This window comes from Gallus gallus, chromosome 1 (genome assembly GCF_016699485.2).
Source record: "Gallus gallus isolate bGalGal1 chromosome 1, bGalGal1.mat.broiler.GRCg7b, whole genome shotgun sequence".
NCBI classification, from domain to species: Eukaryota; Metazoa; Chordata; class Aves; order Galliformes; family Phasianidae; genus Gallus; species Gallus gallus.
In genome coordinates this window covers 67,530,163-67,546,599 of record NC_052532.1, presented here as the reverse complement: position 1 = coordinate 67,546,599, position 16,437 = coordinate 67,530,163, and the positions used below count along the sequence as shown (strand labels likewise).

General features: G+C 43.4%; 1 long non-coding RNA gene across 1 annotated transcript; it reads left to right on the top strand.

Moving 5' to 3' along the window:
• Window positions 1–4,003: 4,003 nt before the first annotated feature.
• On the top strand, window positions 4,004–8,420 carry LOC121109062. The gene is made up of 3 exons (XR_005862154.1): window positions 4,004–4,444; window positions 4,609–4,789; window positions 8,040–8,420. It is a non-coding gene; the product is annotated as an uncharacterized LOC121109062 (long non-coding RNA).
• Window positions 8,421–16,437: the final 8,017 nt, after the last annotated feature.

The window sequence follows — 16,437 nt, the reverse complement described above, 5'->3', positions numbered from 1 at the left end:
AGTTGTCATGGGTGAATTCCATTAACGACTGCAAGGAGGAGTGTAATTTGGCATCGATCGGATTAGTGGGAAACTAGGTACAATGGCAGAAAATGTGTTGCAGGGATCAGCATGAGTATATGGGCTTATTCTCTTTTCTCTTAGAAAATGTCTTTGAAGGTTTATCACCCAAACTTTATCACCTTTCTGTGCTCTCAGAGCCTTTTTAAAATGTTTGGAGAAAGGAAGAAAGAAAGGCAGCAACCTAGTAATCATGGTGTACTGAGAGACTGTAATCCAGACCCTGTCTGTAATCCATCTGTAATTCGTCCTCCCTGCACTCCCTGGCAATATGCTATTGAATTATCACACTCAATGTACACAGTGTGTATAACAACAAATAATGAGGTCTCATGCGGAATTCATAAACTATCACAGAGCCGCCTCCAGGTCGTTTCCAGTATCAAGATAAATTACATTAGCTAATGTTATGTAGTGTGATCGTACATCACAGGCCTTCCCCATAGACCATATTGCCTAGCTCTACTTAGTTTTCTTTAAAAATAGATGCTATGGATTTATATTCCTGTAGCATAAGAGATGCTTCTCCTTGGGCCTTGTAAATGCAAGAGCTGGAAATGAAGACCAGCGTAAGGAATATAGAATCACAGAATTGCTTGAGCTGAAAAGAACCCTTAAAGCTCATTCAGTCCAATTCCCTTGCAATAAGCAGGGACACCTACAGCCAGATCAAGTTTCTCAGTGCCCCAACCAGCCTATTAATGTCCCCAGTGTTGGGGTGGCATTCACCACCTCTCTGGGCAACCTGTTCCAGTGCCTCACCATCCTTATTGTAAAAATCTTATTCCTTATATCCAATCTAAATCTCCCCTCTTTTAGTTTGAAACCATTTCCCCTTGTTCTATCCCAACAGACCCTGCTACACAGTCTGCCCCATTCTTTCTTATAGCCCCCCTTTAGATACTGAAAGGCTGCCATCAGGTCTCCCCAGAGCCTTCTCTTCTCCAGGCTGAAATTTAAACAATATTTTTCCTCTCCCCTTGGCTCTCCCTGTCCCAACGGGTACATCTTAGGCTTTATTTGGACATCTCTGCAGTGCCTTTCCCTGAGGATCTGTGAACTTGCCATAAGGGAACCCCAGGGTAGCACAGAAGATCACAAGCGCTCATGCATCCTCTCATCACTGAGCATCAACCCTCGCTGGTTCAGAGAGGAGGGGTTGGGCAAGAGCAGGTCATGTAGTCTATGACCTTCGAGCAAGACCCACTGTATTCTGCAATTAGGTGTGGTGGTAGGCACACTCTGCTAACTACACTGATACATGGAAATGGCATGAAAGAGAGATGTGAGAAAAGCTAAGATACAAATGACTTATACTATCTCACTAACCAGCTAGTCTCAGTACAATACAGCTTCGAAAGTGTCTTTAATTTGTACAGGGCCTACCACTGTGACAAGCTCTTTTAGGTGGGAATACCAGGAGAGCCTTGGTGAGAATATGTTTGGGGTTTTTTTAATGTTTTTTTTTTCCTTTTTCTTTTCTTCATTTTCTCTTTTTCTTTTTTTTCCTTTTTTCATTTTTCATTTTCTCTCTCTGTTTAATGATGATAGATTATGTAATCAATCTGATCACCTCTTTTGAAAGGCATTTATAATGATCAGTGTCAATATTTATGAGGAAATAAAGCACTCTAAAAATTATTCATAGTCGCTGAGACTATTTTTCACTTAGCATTAATGCATTGAGTGCAGGTTTCTTGATACAGTCAGATATGCTAGCCAAGAATAAGCTCAGGCTCCTGTGTACAGCTAAGGATGTTTAATGTATCTTGACAGTCATTAAGTAGTTGGTAAAGGACTGGCAATGAATTCATTATTCTCTTTATGAATCAATCCTATTTATAGCAAACTATCAAAAAATTCACATTATAATATGGAGATTGAAATGGTTATATATAATGGTCCTTTCACCAGAAGCAGCCATGAAAAAACCGGTGAGACTAGAACAAATTACAGTTAATGACAGACTCTTTCTCAGAGAATTAAATACTTTAATTGGTCAATCAGGTTGGGCATTTGAGAAAGAAAGAGTTGTAATTATGTGAAAACCTGCCTACTGTACTTTGGCAGCTTTATGGGCCTCTGGCAATTTTTCATCAGGATTTAGATTTGTCATTGTGTTCTTAGGCTCACAGATACACCTACCCAAGAATATGAGCTACTTCTTGACCTCCTAGGTTCGGGGGTTCCTTGGAATGAAATAAGATCAAGATTGTGGTACTGATATACTGTTGTCTTTCAGTGCAATTCCATCATGACATCTACATCTCAGCTACACTGTCTTTTGAAGGCTTAAGTGAGATGTGATACACAGACCTTCCACCCTCTTGGCAAGTATATGAGGCAGCAATCTCAGTTTTTTGCGTGTCACCCATGCTGAAGCTCTGCAGCCAGGGTAGTAACACTCAATAACATTGTTTGAAGACATAGAAGCCCATTACTTACACTACCTACTTCCCTGTGGAAAATGCTTCACTCTGCTTCAGTTGCTTTCCAGTTAAGCACCAGAACAACTCCATATATTGTCTACCTTGCATACTTAGTTTGTCATTCATTCAGGGAAGAGTTTATCTCTTGTGTGTTTTACCAGGCTGCTTACTACGCTGCTCTGGTTCCTGGTAGAAGCTTTGAGATGCTAATGTAATGTTGTGGCTGCTTTTAACATTCTGTGTTATAGCATCTGTAACAAAGCACCATTGTGTTGGTTTTTGGGTGTCCCACATGAATCAGTGAGTTGAAACAGCTGTTCTACATCAGAAAAAGTTCTGCCTTCTCTCTTCTACAGTCTTATATTAGAAGTGAGGTAGGATTCCGTTCAAAGTGAAATAGGACTACCCCACAACAGAGAGCTGTTCTTGCTTGATGATTGTGAGGAACTTGAAGTGCCTTAGCTGTGGCTATTGACTACATGAAATTATTGCTCTGCATTAGTGAAAGTTCATAGTGAAGGCTTTGTGCTGTGCTTATTCAAAGAGCTTAATAAACGAGGTTATAAAATGAGGTTTTGAAGTGCTAGTGAGAGCAAGCCTTTCCCCATGTGAAAAGAAAGAGCGAGAATAGCTTCCTTCAGGAATACTATGAAAGTGCCTGTGACCTGGGCTGAGCAGTCTATTGTGCCGAATTGGGATGTTAGACTGGTTTGCAGTCTCGCATCAAGAGGTGTATGACTGTTTTGTGCCAAGCATATGAAGGCTGCAGCAGTGTTCTGCAAGAGAAGGAAAAACTTTACTATTTGAATGGTTAAGAAGCCAGAAGAGAAAGGGGAGCTAGATCTTATATCGCACCAGTCAGAGACTTGCTGTTGCAGGGCCAAGTCCAACACACTGCGAAAGCCGTGGCTGATAGCCTCTGTAGCTGAGCTTCACTATTCCCTAGGATGGATGCATGCTCACACATCCTACCTTTCCCCAGGTAGATGAATCCTCCACCTTATGCTTACCAGTGAGAAGATCAGACAGTTGCCATTGCTGACAAATAGTAGCTACCTGTGCCTTGGGAGCTTCTGGAGAAGAGCAGCAGCAGCAAGATAAAAAAGCAATTAGCAGCAATAGCAAAACCCCAGAGAAATCGTGTACCAAAACTGGTTTGTTCTCTGCTGCTTTCACAAAGGAAAAGTCACTTTTCCTAAGGAAAACCATTTTGTTTCTTTACCCCCAAAGGAAAAGTCACTTTTCTTAGGTAAGCAGAACAATAGAGTGGATCTGCTGTTTTACTGGGTAAAAAAAATAGAGGTATTTTGCCGTCAGTGCCTCTGTACATTACCACCTTCTGCTGACAGACATGAAATAAGAGCCTCCACCCCTAAAAGCAGCAGGAGCAATCTAGGCTTTGTGAGGATACATGGTTCTCAAATCCTACCTCCTTCTTCTGTCGCAGCTGTGCTGATCCTCTAGGGCAACAATCTTCCCAACACGCATGGTCAACACACACCAAAGGAGGGGCAGAAACTCCAAGGAGCTACACTAGCAGCCAAGAGGAGAGGTGCCTCTCTGGGTCATGAGCTAGGGCTCAGGAATGGCCTGGTACACGATATATTCCTGAAGCACCATGGAAACAAACAGATGAGACACACTCCCAGCAGCAGCAGCCTGCCAGAGGAAATGTCTCCCTTGCTGCAGCCAGCTCTGGCTTTGCCTAAGCCTGGGTAGGGGAACCAGGGCTGGGGTGGGCCCTTCCTAGGGTAGTATCTTCCTTGCCCTCCCCACCCCATTCCAGACCTGTGGCCCCTGAGGTGAGGAGCAGCCCAGGGCACAGTGGGCTCGGCTGGGCCCATCTGTGGGGCAGGGATACCAGGCCTGTGGGACAGGAGTGAGTTCTGACTAGCAGGCACAGGCCCGGGCAGGGGCTGCAGTGGACTAACAAGATGGCTCCCATCAGAGCAGAGGTGAGAGCACAAGGTAAAACACAGCTCTCAGGGAAGGGTTTTTTTTGTTTTGTTTTGTTTTGTTTTGTTTTGTTTTGTTTTTTGCATTGTCCCTAAATGTGCCTCTGAGTCTGAGGAAAAAAAACAGCCTGTTATTAAATAAAGCTGGGTTTGTGTGTATACAGAGCAGAGGAGAACAGTGCTGATCTGACTGGGAATGAAGTAGCACAGTACCTGCAGTGCTTCTCCATTCAGGAGGTGGGAAATCTGTGGAGGGCAGGGGCCGGAGAGGGATCCCATGCAGCTGCATTTTGACAGGGAAGACCTTGCACAGCTAACAACACACATCATGGTGTCTCAGAAGAGGTAAGGAACAAAACTGGGTTTTCAGGAAATGGTACAGTGTTTTCTCACATCTGACTATTTCTGGGGTGTTTACAAAAAATGTCGCCTTTGATCTTGTGCTAATAGGCAACGTGCCACGAAGTGCTGGATGTACAGCTTCCTCTTGTGTGTGCTTGGCACATCCCAGGCTTAACACAGCTTTTGGCATGACTTACTTCTCACTCCCCTTGAGGGTAGGTTGGTCAGTGTCCAGCAACACAGCGGTGTACTCCAGGTCTTCAGCTGTATCCCTGGCTGTGAGTGAGGGTGGAGTGAGGGTGGTTCCTACACACTTGGGGATACACAGGCACTTTTCTGCAACTGATGCTTGCAGGAGAAACAGAACATGCTTTGGAGCTGGCCAGGGTCTAAGGCACTGGCTCTTCTGCACTGAAGTGAGAGAAGACACACTAGGCTAGGTATAGAGCCCTATTTCTGTCCTTGCTCCAGACCTACCCATGCTGCTCCTTGCAGTTGAAATCAGCTTTCTGGCTGGAGGGCTGCCAGCAGAGGCCTAGTGCTACCACAGCCTAAGCTTGCTACATTCTGCACTGGCGATATAGGGGCAAAACTATTTGCACTGCTGTGCAAACAGTACCTATGTCAATGTGTGTGTTTGACCTTCAGAGAGACCTCATCCTGTCTGGCAACAGTAGAGTCAGCTCCGGCGCTACAGGTACAAGTGACTTCTGTTGCCCCAGTGATGAGAGAACACGGTGTGGTAAAGAGGTGAACAGAGCCTCTACAGGGTATGGGCAGATGGGGACTGCAAAGAGAAGTCCTTGTAAGCTGGGCTTGCTTTTCTTTAAGCCTCTGGGAGAGTGAGAGTATGGCTACTTCCCCTGAAGAGGGAATTCCTCTGACTCTTCCTTGACAGCAGTTAGAGCTACCTCACATACTTGGAACTCTCTTTTGTTGGAGGCTGCATCCCACACCAGCCTGTTGCTGCAAGCAGGTAGTGGGCAGCAGGACTGTGGTATTGCTCCCAGCAGTCTGCTACTCCATGTAAGTATCTGCATTGCTGGGGCCTTTAACTCACATCAGCAATCCTTTAGAGAGCTCAGGTTTACCTAGGCATAAGAATATTAAAATTCACTGCAGCTTATTCATTGAATGCATTGCAAATATTATTAAATTAACTGTTAATGCTTTTGAAATGCAAATACGAGCCAGGGCTTTTCTCTGCTTTGCTTTGCTAAGGCTCACAAGACTGGGGAGCTGACTCTTGGCAGGGTTCTCAGGGGTCTTCAAGCTTTTAGTGTTTTGGCATTTACTACCCATAAATACACTTTTCATATTTAGATGACAAATTGGCACTGCACCAGGGGAGCCCATGTTTATTCAAAATATCCTAGCCTTCCTCATGCTTAGGACGAATCCATACTCAAGGCTTCCTGCCAGCTTTAAAGTCTGGATCCTGATCAGCAAACTTTGACGAGAATCAATTCAATATAACTTGCTATATTAGCAGTTGACGTGAGAATGAGCTCAGGGAGATGAAAAGCCAGCACAGCTTCTGTTAACAGTTAGACAAAACTGCTGCATTTATGTGTGCATTTGCAAGCGGAATAGCTTTTTGATGCACTGGGCCTTCAACTTCTGTCCTTCCTCTATAAAGAGAGACACATGATCTGGCAAATTTCACACAGAGAGTGGTGATGTACTGGAACAGGTTGCCCAAAGAAGTTGTGGATGCCCCATCCCTGGAGCATTCAAGGCCAGGCTGGATATGGCTCTGGGCAGCCTGGTCTGGTGGTTGGCAACCCTGCACATGGCAGGGGGGTTGAAACTCAGTGATCATTGTGGTCCTTTTCAACCCAGGCCAGTCTATGATTCTATGATTCTAAATCTGACCTTTTGGCTTTTGCCTATCAGGGAGATGGTTCACTACTCTACCTTAGGAGATGTTTGATAAGTCCGCATTTTTCCTTTAAAACATGAGTACTTCTGTGGGCTTTAAAAACTATGATTTGTTTAACTGGCTGATGTCTTCAGAAAATACAAGGAAATCTACAAAAACATGCTGGTATCATGCAATCCTCGTACCACGTTAGAAAATGAAAAGGTATCCAAGCAATTTGTTTTTGGAGGTACCATGTGTTTTGAACTTGACATCCGCTCTGTACTTGTCTCTTCTCATTCCTTTTCTCTGTTTGTTCACTGTTCTTCCTGTCCAGTATGGAGCAGTTCCCCCCAGATGTCCTGTGCCACTCAGTGGCCCTGATAAAGAAATGTTTATTGCCTTCTTCTTCTCTGCTCTGTAGCAGGCAGGAAGTTTAGCAGATGATGTTTCCTGTCAGGAAGTCAATGCAGGGCATAGGAATCTCTGCTTTCCATAAAAACTCACCAGTTGATGCAATCAACAATAAAACTTCTTTGGTATATATTACTACAGTTGTTATTCATAGCTTAGTCTCATATTTGCACTGTTATCTAAGAACAAAATTGTCACATCTCTGTCCCATGCAAAATTTGTGATTGCTCTGCAAACTGGAAAGTCAATTTAAATTGAAGGACTTGGTTAATAATGTGCAAGACAATCAGTTTCACTCTGTTATTCTCAAAGATATTAAGTAAGTATTGAGGAAGTACAAACATTGTGTGACAAGACTGTCGTCATATACAAGCATTTAGGACCTATAGTGTCTTTGTTATCTACATGGTAATTGTTACTACATTTCCTTGGTTTAATTCCATTTGCACCTGTAAGATTACAAGATAATTAAGCTTGAGTTAATACAGGAAACTAGAAATGGCACTGTTTGTTAACAACAGACAAAAAGAGTAAAATTGGCAAACATGGCAATTGGCAATAACGTCATGGTTATTTGTGCAACATCTGAAAGTGTATATTACTACTTTGAAGATCCAAGAGTGTTGTGTGGGATGCAAGTGTGAAGCTTAGCCAGCTTAGCACCTGTTAATAGGAAAGCAAAACACCAAGGAAAGCACTGCATTGTAAAGCAACCTGGCAGATCTCCAGGGCTGGAAGCAAAACCTTGAAGATTAAATTTTAGAGATGTAGCAATTTACCACACGTCTTCATTTGTGACTTCTTGTCTTTTTCATGCTGGTATACCAAGAAGCATTTTTACCTATTGCATATGTTGTACAAATGGCTTATGTTCTGTATGTTTTGTGACTGTAGCAGGCCAGACTTCCATGACCTTAGTAGTTACCATGTTAAACAGGGAGGAAATGCGAGTCAGCTTGTTTTCTTTGTTGTCCTTAGGGAGAAGATAGACATTCTGATGGATAGGGCAAAGAGCAAAATATTCTGCTCCTAGAGGTATTGCTCTTTGACTTCTGGAGGCAGATGCTGTCTTGTCACTAAGAGGATTCATCTTTCAGTGATGATCTCCTTATCTCCTTGTTAAGTCAACATCTTTCATGTGGTGTAGAATGTCATCCTTCCATGATGGTGGCCATCAACTGATCTGGAGCAGCAGCCTTGACCTGGAGTTGCCTTGTTGCTGTTGTGCATTTCTAAGTAGAAATAAAGTTCTCTCAGCTTGGCTTTTTGTTTCTTCTATGCTTATTTATTAAAACGAAAGAAAGAAAGAAAGAAAGAAAGAAAGAAAGAAAGAAAGAAAGAAAGAAAGAAAGAAAGAAAGAAAGAAAGAAAGAAAGAAAGAAAGAAAGAGAGCAAAATCCTCGTAGAGCTCATGAACCTCCTTGCCAGCAAGCCATCAAGAGTTGCCTCCAGGTATCACTGTGTTGCTGAATGTCTTGGGACTTCAAGAAGCTGAGCAGGGTGTTGAAGTATCCAGAGTGTCAGCATAACCCCAGGCATTTCTACACATCCTCCACTCTGTTGACAGCAGAAGTGAATACATCCTGGCATTTGTGTATAATAACAGCATTTTGACTGTGTGTTGGCACTGGAGCAGGTTTAAATATTTTCACAATGACAGTGCTTCATTTCATCTAAAGACATTTAAATAATGTAAATATATTTAAGCTTTGAGACGAGCCAACTAGTAGATAAGCAGCATTACTCCTACCAAGAGACAGTAAGAATGAGGTACCAGGAAAATGAATAATTTAGTTTGGTATGAGTACTGTACTGTGAACAACAGAAATACAGAATTATGAATTCTTTGCTGCAACCTCTAGAGATGACCTCCCCTTCTGCTAAGTATTCTTCCTTCACATTTCTGGTGAATAGCCTATTGCAAAACTGTGAAATATCTCTGTAATAAAATAAACAAGCAATACCATGAAAACTTGTCCAAGAAGATGGCAAGGCAGTGAGCTGAACAACAGGGAGCAACTCGGGAGGGCAAGCAGGGTGACCCCAGGACCACGCTTTCCCATCCACAGTGCATGGACCCACGGGATTTGAGCTGAGCGAGCAGAGTAGGGCAGTGACAACAGCAGGTCCTGGCCAATGACCGCTGAACCTCAGGGAAAAGCAAGGTTAACAAACCAAGTCCAAGGTCAATCCAAGCGCCAATTCAAGAACAAGGCTAGAAACAAGCTGTCCTATAACATAGCTAAGTGGAAAAATGATTATGATTATTATGATTACCAAGAAGAGACTTTTTTCCAGACGTGTTTGAGAAAATCAGATGCCTTCTGAGAAAAATGCTTCTTTATTTGGAAACACTTTTTTCCTTTCAAAAAGAAGCATGATAGGAATGTAAATAAGCCCTACCTACTGAACTTTATTTGCCTCTGTAGTACCTTGAGCATCTTAATCACTCGTTTGGTTGGATATTCTGTATAGCAATGGGCTATATTATATGGCACAGTTGTCTTTTTGCAGTGTGTATTCAGTTATGCCAGTGAGACTGGGAAAGATCTTGGGCCAAATTACGTGATCCCCAGGCTAATGTTTTACATAGCTTCATTTCTTTTTTTTTTCTTCTTAGTTTCCACTCATTAAAATTAAAAGTAAACAAACAGCAGTTTTAAATCTTCTCCTGTGACAATGGATGATTTATTTACGCTCTCTCTATTACTCCCAGAAGAAGAAGCTTAAACCCAGTAAGGGAAGGCTTTACCTTACTGAATTAGGGTTGAATGTGTATTTATCTGCATGAAGCTTGCACTGGTGCCTACTTTGGGCTACCATACTGCAGCAAGCAGTTTCCTTGCCAGAAGTTGATCCAGGAAATCAAAAATCTGCTCCAAAAAGTCACTTCAGCAAAACTTGCCCCCAGCACTCGTACCAAAGAGAGGAGGAAAACATGATCTATTCAGAGAGAAGTGGTGACTAAGAGAGTCCAAACTTAAATAACTGTTTTCCTCTCTGCCAAGTAAGCACTTCCAAGAGTTGACACAAAACAAAGAAGGGAGGATCCAAGTAAGTGTTTGCACCCACTTTTCTTTGTCTCTCTGCATAGTCAAAAAGCTTCCAGCAATATAAATAAAATCAGTGCATTTTAAAAGAACAGCAATAAAAATGCTGCTTTTCTGTAACATCTGCAAGTCACCAAAACTAGCCTACGGGCTGGCAGACTTTTACTGGGTACGTTGGCTCACTGAAAGTTTACACAAGTCTCTTTTGGAAAGCCTTGCAGAGCCAAACCTTGCCTTCTCTGAGATTGGCAGTTGCAAACGACATGAGTAGAAACAAGGGTGCAGGAAGGTGAGCACAGAACCTACATGCCCTGATAAGCATGCTGCCTTTGCCATGATGACTACAAATCAGTATGCCCTAATTAGGGGACCTGAGGTACCAAACAGCACAGGTCAGACAAAATTTCCATGGCTTCTCTACCCCTGTCTCCCAGTGCTACTGGTTTGTGTTTCACAACACTACTAACAGAATTTGATTCTTTGTAAAAACAAAACCAAAAACTCCAGCCCAGTGTGTTTTTTCTTGTCCCCCAAAACATTAGGCACAAGAAAGAACTGTTCCAGCAGATGAAATTACAGGACCAGGTACTGCAACTCCAACACTGTCTGCAATTTCAAAGGCAAGTGTTTACAGGTGAGAAGAATAACCTTGGCCTTAAAAATTGCATCTTCAGTGCCTCGTAATTATGCTGCTATTCCCACAGAGCTAGCTTTCCTTCCAAAGCAGATTAACACTAACCGGCCTATAATGCAACGGAACTGCAGCAATGATGCTGGAGAGCACGTTCTTGAATGCAGTGCAAAAGCCTCGGCATGGGGCAGAATCTTGGAGTAGCTCTGGGCTTATTCACTGTTTTTGTCATCTGGATTACTAGGACTCAATAAACTACCATAGATGCTCACTGGCCCTTCTTAAGCCTTTGTGCCTCATTTCTGTATCAATTGTTGATGCCTCTTTTTTTCCTCCTTCATAGATAGGAAAAAGGACCAGAACTGCATGTGGTGTGAAGCTAGCTTACCTCTTTTGAGGTCTCCATGCTGAGTATTAAGTAAATTCTAAGGCTTAAGTTGCTCTTGTGAAATAAAGTAGTGAATAATATTTTTGTGAATATGAATTTGCTCTTACTTCATACTTCACGTAGTCACTTGCAGATGTGTGTTTGTCCAGTTAATAGACACAGGGCATTGCCTCATGTCAGACTGCATGCTCCCTTTCAGTTCATAGAATCACAGAATCATAGACTGGCCTGGGTTGAAAAGGACCACAATGATCATGTAGTTTCAACCCCCCTGCCATGTGCAGGGTTGCCAACCACTAGACCAGGCTGCCCAGAGCCACATCCAGCCTGGCCTTGAATGCCTCCAGGGATGGGGCATCCACAACCTCCTTGGGCATTTCTTGATTACATTCATGGGTGATTTGGCATGGGTCCTTGACGGGAGTAATAAAAGAAAATCTCAGAGAAGTGAGAGCTCGGGACTTCTCAGTGTCATAAGTAGGATTCCGATTTGCTTGGGTTGCAGGTGCTCCTGTTCCACGAAGCAGGGAAATCTGTTGGGGCTGAATGTGGTGTTATCATGTAGATAGGGGCTCTTTCCTTCAAGGGCACTATGCTGGCTGGTTTTCTGGAATTGCTGAAGTGCAAAGAAAGCTATGGCTCCTGTGGCTATTAGCTGCCGTAGATGACCAGCTCTGCCTCTGTATGAGTTTAAGCAAGGCTTTTTATTCTGCAGATTGCCATGCAAAAGGAAGAAACTGAAACTTCTGATGCTTTGACTTTTCTGCCATGCTTACATGCTAATTTAAATAGCATCACTTCTCAGGAGCAGGTTGTTCGTGGCTACACCTACAGTGAAAAAAAATAGCTCAGACCCATAGGAATTGACTTGTAGAACAAAGTAACTGTTGCTTAGGTCCTGGTATCTGCAGTCTATGTATTCTGGTCTACTCTCAGCCTCATTCCCAAGCAATACGTCCATTTGCAAATGGAGTTACTACTCTGTTTAGTTTGATTTTAAATGAGTTTGCTCTGCGGGCTCTCAGCCTCTCTGTGTTATGAACTAAAGCACAGCAAGTGGGAGTGATGGAAACGATGCTTTCTGGAGCAAGGCTGCTGTTCTAACAGCATCTAATACAGGTCCACCTTTATGGTCAGCATGCAGCATTACTTCCCTTGGGCACACCTGCTGATAGCAAGGGAAATAGTGCTAGACTATGCAATAGCTGAGCTTCTGAAATGTGAAAAATCCCTTTTCTAACGCATTGATTTGAAATGTCTGCCTGCCTCTGCATCTACAGTGGGTTCATATGCATTGGCTGACAAGGGAGGAGCGGGTATTGATTCTGAGGAGAATGATGCAAATGTGAATTGTTTGAGTAACCTGAAATGCAGGAAGCGAGTCAGAGTGTTAGCATTTCACTAGGAAGGTGATGTGATGCTTAATTCTTTAATGCTTGCTATGTGTTTTAAAACGGTGAACAAGTTATTTGAGAGATGTAGAGATCACTAAAGGCCTTATGCAGTAAGCTTTCAATGCTAGATTATTATTTAAATGTATGGTGCCCTGCTATAAGCTGAGTGCCAGAGCTGTTTCATTAAAAGATCTGTTAGCACTTTGATTATTAAATTCTATTTTAATGCTGAAGCTCATTCCTGGTGAACATCTTGGGAGCACTTCCCACCTTCCCAAGTCGGAGGGGTGTTTAAGCTCTCGTTAGTTCTGGAGCTGACTCTGTCAGCCTTGTAAGCGAGCAGAACTTCTTCCCTGTGGAGATGATGGTTTGGGTTGCAGTCAATTTACTACCACTAAGGTGCAAAAACTGGTGGGGGCCACACACAAAGGAAGGGGTGGAAACGAGTAGAGATTGCTTAGGATTGGTGTGGTTGTGGGTTTTTTGTTTTGGTTTGTTTTGCTTTTTAAAGCAAACATACCCAAGAATGAAAATCTAAGGTCAAAGGGAAATGAAAAGAGGTCCTTGAAATGTCAGTAATTCAAGCTGCAGATACCATGTTAAAAACAGCATTCTTTAAACTAGATTAATTGTGATCAGTATTGCCAGCTTCAGGGTTTCCAGGTTCCCTCCTAAACCTCGGGGTTAATTTTCCTGTCTGACCTGCTTTGGTTTCCCGATGAAACTACTAAAATACCAGTTTGACAATGGAAACCTTTCCTGTGCATGAATTTAAAAAGAACAAAGCATGAATTAGCATTTGTATTACAGAGGTGCTCGAGAGAATGGAGCCAAAGTCACAAGACAAAAGCCCTTTGTGTGGTTAGGTAGTCACCTTGCTGATCCGTAATGACACTGACAATGAAAACCCAACAAAAGGGGAAAGTGGTTCTGTGTTCAGGTTCTGACTTTGTACTCGAGAGACTGAAGTGTTTCACTCCATCTCTTTACCCTTAGGCAAGGAACAACAGCCTTACAGCCCAGCCGGGTGGGAAAAGCCAAATAGATGTGACCATGAAGTCTCATGAGTAGGTAAGAATTGGTGCCCTTTGCAAAAAAATCAAGTAGGCCTGAACCCTCAGATGAAGCATTTTGTATGCTGTTTTTTTAAACACTGCTGGCTTCTCCAGAAAAGCTGCACAATTCTGGCTGTGCTGTACTCTCGTAACTACATGTCGGACCCCCAGTTTGAGCCAGTCTGAGCAGGCAGATAGATAGGTTGTGAATGCTTCACTTCGGGAAGAAACTCTTAGTGGGAACACTGTAATAGTCTGCTGGTCACTGAGGTTTGGTTTGTGTTTGTTTGTTTGTTTTTTGAGTGGTCTGATAGTGTTGGGAGTGTTGCGGCGGTGGTTTTTTTGAGGGGGGTGGGTGGGAGGGTTTTTTAGATGGGCATGATCTTTCTATGCACTAGAACACACTTAAAATGACACCTGGTGAGACGAGAGGTAGACTGGCTGATGAGGGAAGCTGTTACTTTCTGGTGTTGGCTTGAAAGGAGTTCTTGTTTTGTATGCATATAGCAAAAGAGCTAATGCACAGTAAGAAGTCTCCAGCCTTACTGCAGAGGCATAGGTATGTACTACTGCCAAAAGCAGAACAGTTGACTTTAATGATCGGAATGGAAACAGCAAAGGCAACGATTAGCTCTCGCTATTTTTAATACCTTGAGGAAATGCCAGTGATACTAAAGGTTTGTGGAATGAAGAAGGCAGAAGACTGCTGGGAGTCTTCCTTCAGACAGCGTTGTGGTTAGTAACTTTAAATAGTCCTGTGTACTTTCTGGGAAATCAGTGCTAGTCCAAATGTAATGTGTCTTCATTCTTTTTCATATTCTCTGTGGTAAAATCCAGTGCTTCTCAGTAGCTGATTTGATCCAGCTACATTCAGGAATAAAAATAACAACCAGAGCATGACTTCTCTTAACTAACACTGTGTTGTGAGCAGACAGAGAAAATGTGACTGGTTTCTTGCAGTGCACTGTATATGGCTGTCTGCTTCCAGAGGAAAGTGTAATACAGAAAAGTGTGGTTTGGCTTTTTTTTGGCTTGTCCCTTCTTCTCTTGTCACAGTCAGCTCTTACCATGTCCATGTGATCACTGACAGCGGCACAGGTACAGGGCTTCCTATGTCACCAGTAAAGGCCTATTACTGGGTGATATCCTCTGTGTGCCCATTTCTCCTCCCTCCTTCCCTTCCTCTTGGCTGTTATTTTAGCAATACAACACAAAGGCAGAAGTAAAGCTTATGTCCCTGGAGCCTCTGTGCGGAGAGAGGTTAGCTCAGAATGGGTAAGGTTTGCTGCTTAAGTCCTTTCCAGGCGTTTTGGCCTTTCTCAGGGGGTGTATTTGCTGAGCACTGCCTGAGGGAGATTGTGAAGCTTGGATGAATATGAGGTGTTTTCATAATGCAGGTCAGCCCAGGTGAGTTGCTGGGGATTGGTTTTAGTTCAGCCAGAACTAGGCCTGTGTCTTCTGTAAAGCTGTTAGCTGTGGACTATTATGCTGGAAGGCTGTTGTGGAAAGTTGTCACCACCACCCTTGAGCAGCTGCTAAGAGCAAGGCACAAGGTAAGCACAACATTGCCTGGTGTGGGGCACTCCAGATCTAAGGTGCTTACTCTACAGTGTGATAAAGCCCTTGAAAGAGTAGAAAAGAGCAATAAAAAAATAAAGTTTATCAATGATAGAATCGAAATCACTCAGGGAACGTATTTAGGGACAGACTGTGACTTGGCTGCTCTTCCATGACGTGTAGGACAGTGTGTGGATCGCACGGTACCCTCAGTTGTGAGGGAGGCACACAGAGCTGTCAACCCATGCAGCAGCAGGGGCCAAAGCACAACCTGGCACAGCCCTTCCTCTCCTGCTGCCCACCTTGCCTCTTGCTCACCCACAAGGCAGAAATTGCAGCCTTACGTGCCAGGACTGCAGCTTCCATAGCAGTTGTTAGCGGCAAGCCCAGTGCACCACAAGCAAAGGAAATAGCAGAGCGCGGCTGTTCCAAACACCCACGCTGCATTGCTGCCCAAGGCAGCTGCCAACTTTCCCTCTGCCTGGGGCAGCCCTGAGGAGGAGCAGAATCCCCTGGGTGGCTGCCAGCAGGAGGTTTTGGCACCTGCACCAGGTGTCCTGGCCAGCATGCAGCTGGCTGAGGAATGTTTTACAGGGGGTGACTGGGGCAGGGTGCAGTTTGCTTATTTTGTTTCTTTATGAGTTAGTTTTCTTGGCTGTTCCAATGCCTATGCAAACACTTCCTCCCTGTGTTCCCGTGCCTCTATTGTTTCCCCTGGTGAATTGAAGTTGCTATTACTGAATGATGATGACTTTTTTTTTTTTTCATCCTCTTTATTTTCAAGCATGAAGAGAGGTGATTAATGTGTGGGAGGAGGAGTGGAGTGGGGAGAAGTGCTGAAGGCAAGAAGTGTTTCCTGTGGCATGAAGGGGAAGATTTCTGCTGATCTTGCTGAAGTCCTGTGCTGCTGGTTGGGACTCTCCTTATACCAAGGAGGAGTGCACCGGGGGCAAAGCATATCAGGCTTTTTGTGTGACGAGGATGGTCAGACTGGAAGTTGGATCTATTTTTTCTCCTTCTTACTGCTGGATTTCCTTTTTCCTTCTGCATTCTGCCCTGCTGCCCACAGCAGTTTGTAATAGTTTGATAAGGAACATAGGCCTGTAAGAGTTTACTCCCTTAAACGTAGGCTTAGCAATTGGTTAACTGGCTTGTTGCAGCAGATGCATGGCTACGGAGCCTCAGTGAATCTCTTTCTTGGCTTTTATCTATCTATCCATCTATCTATCTATCTATCTATTTTATTTAACAGCTTGTCCCTTCAGATAGTCTCAATTAATGTCTTATCTCATAAAATACTA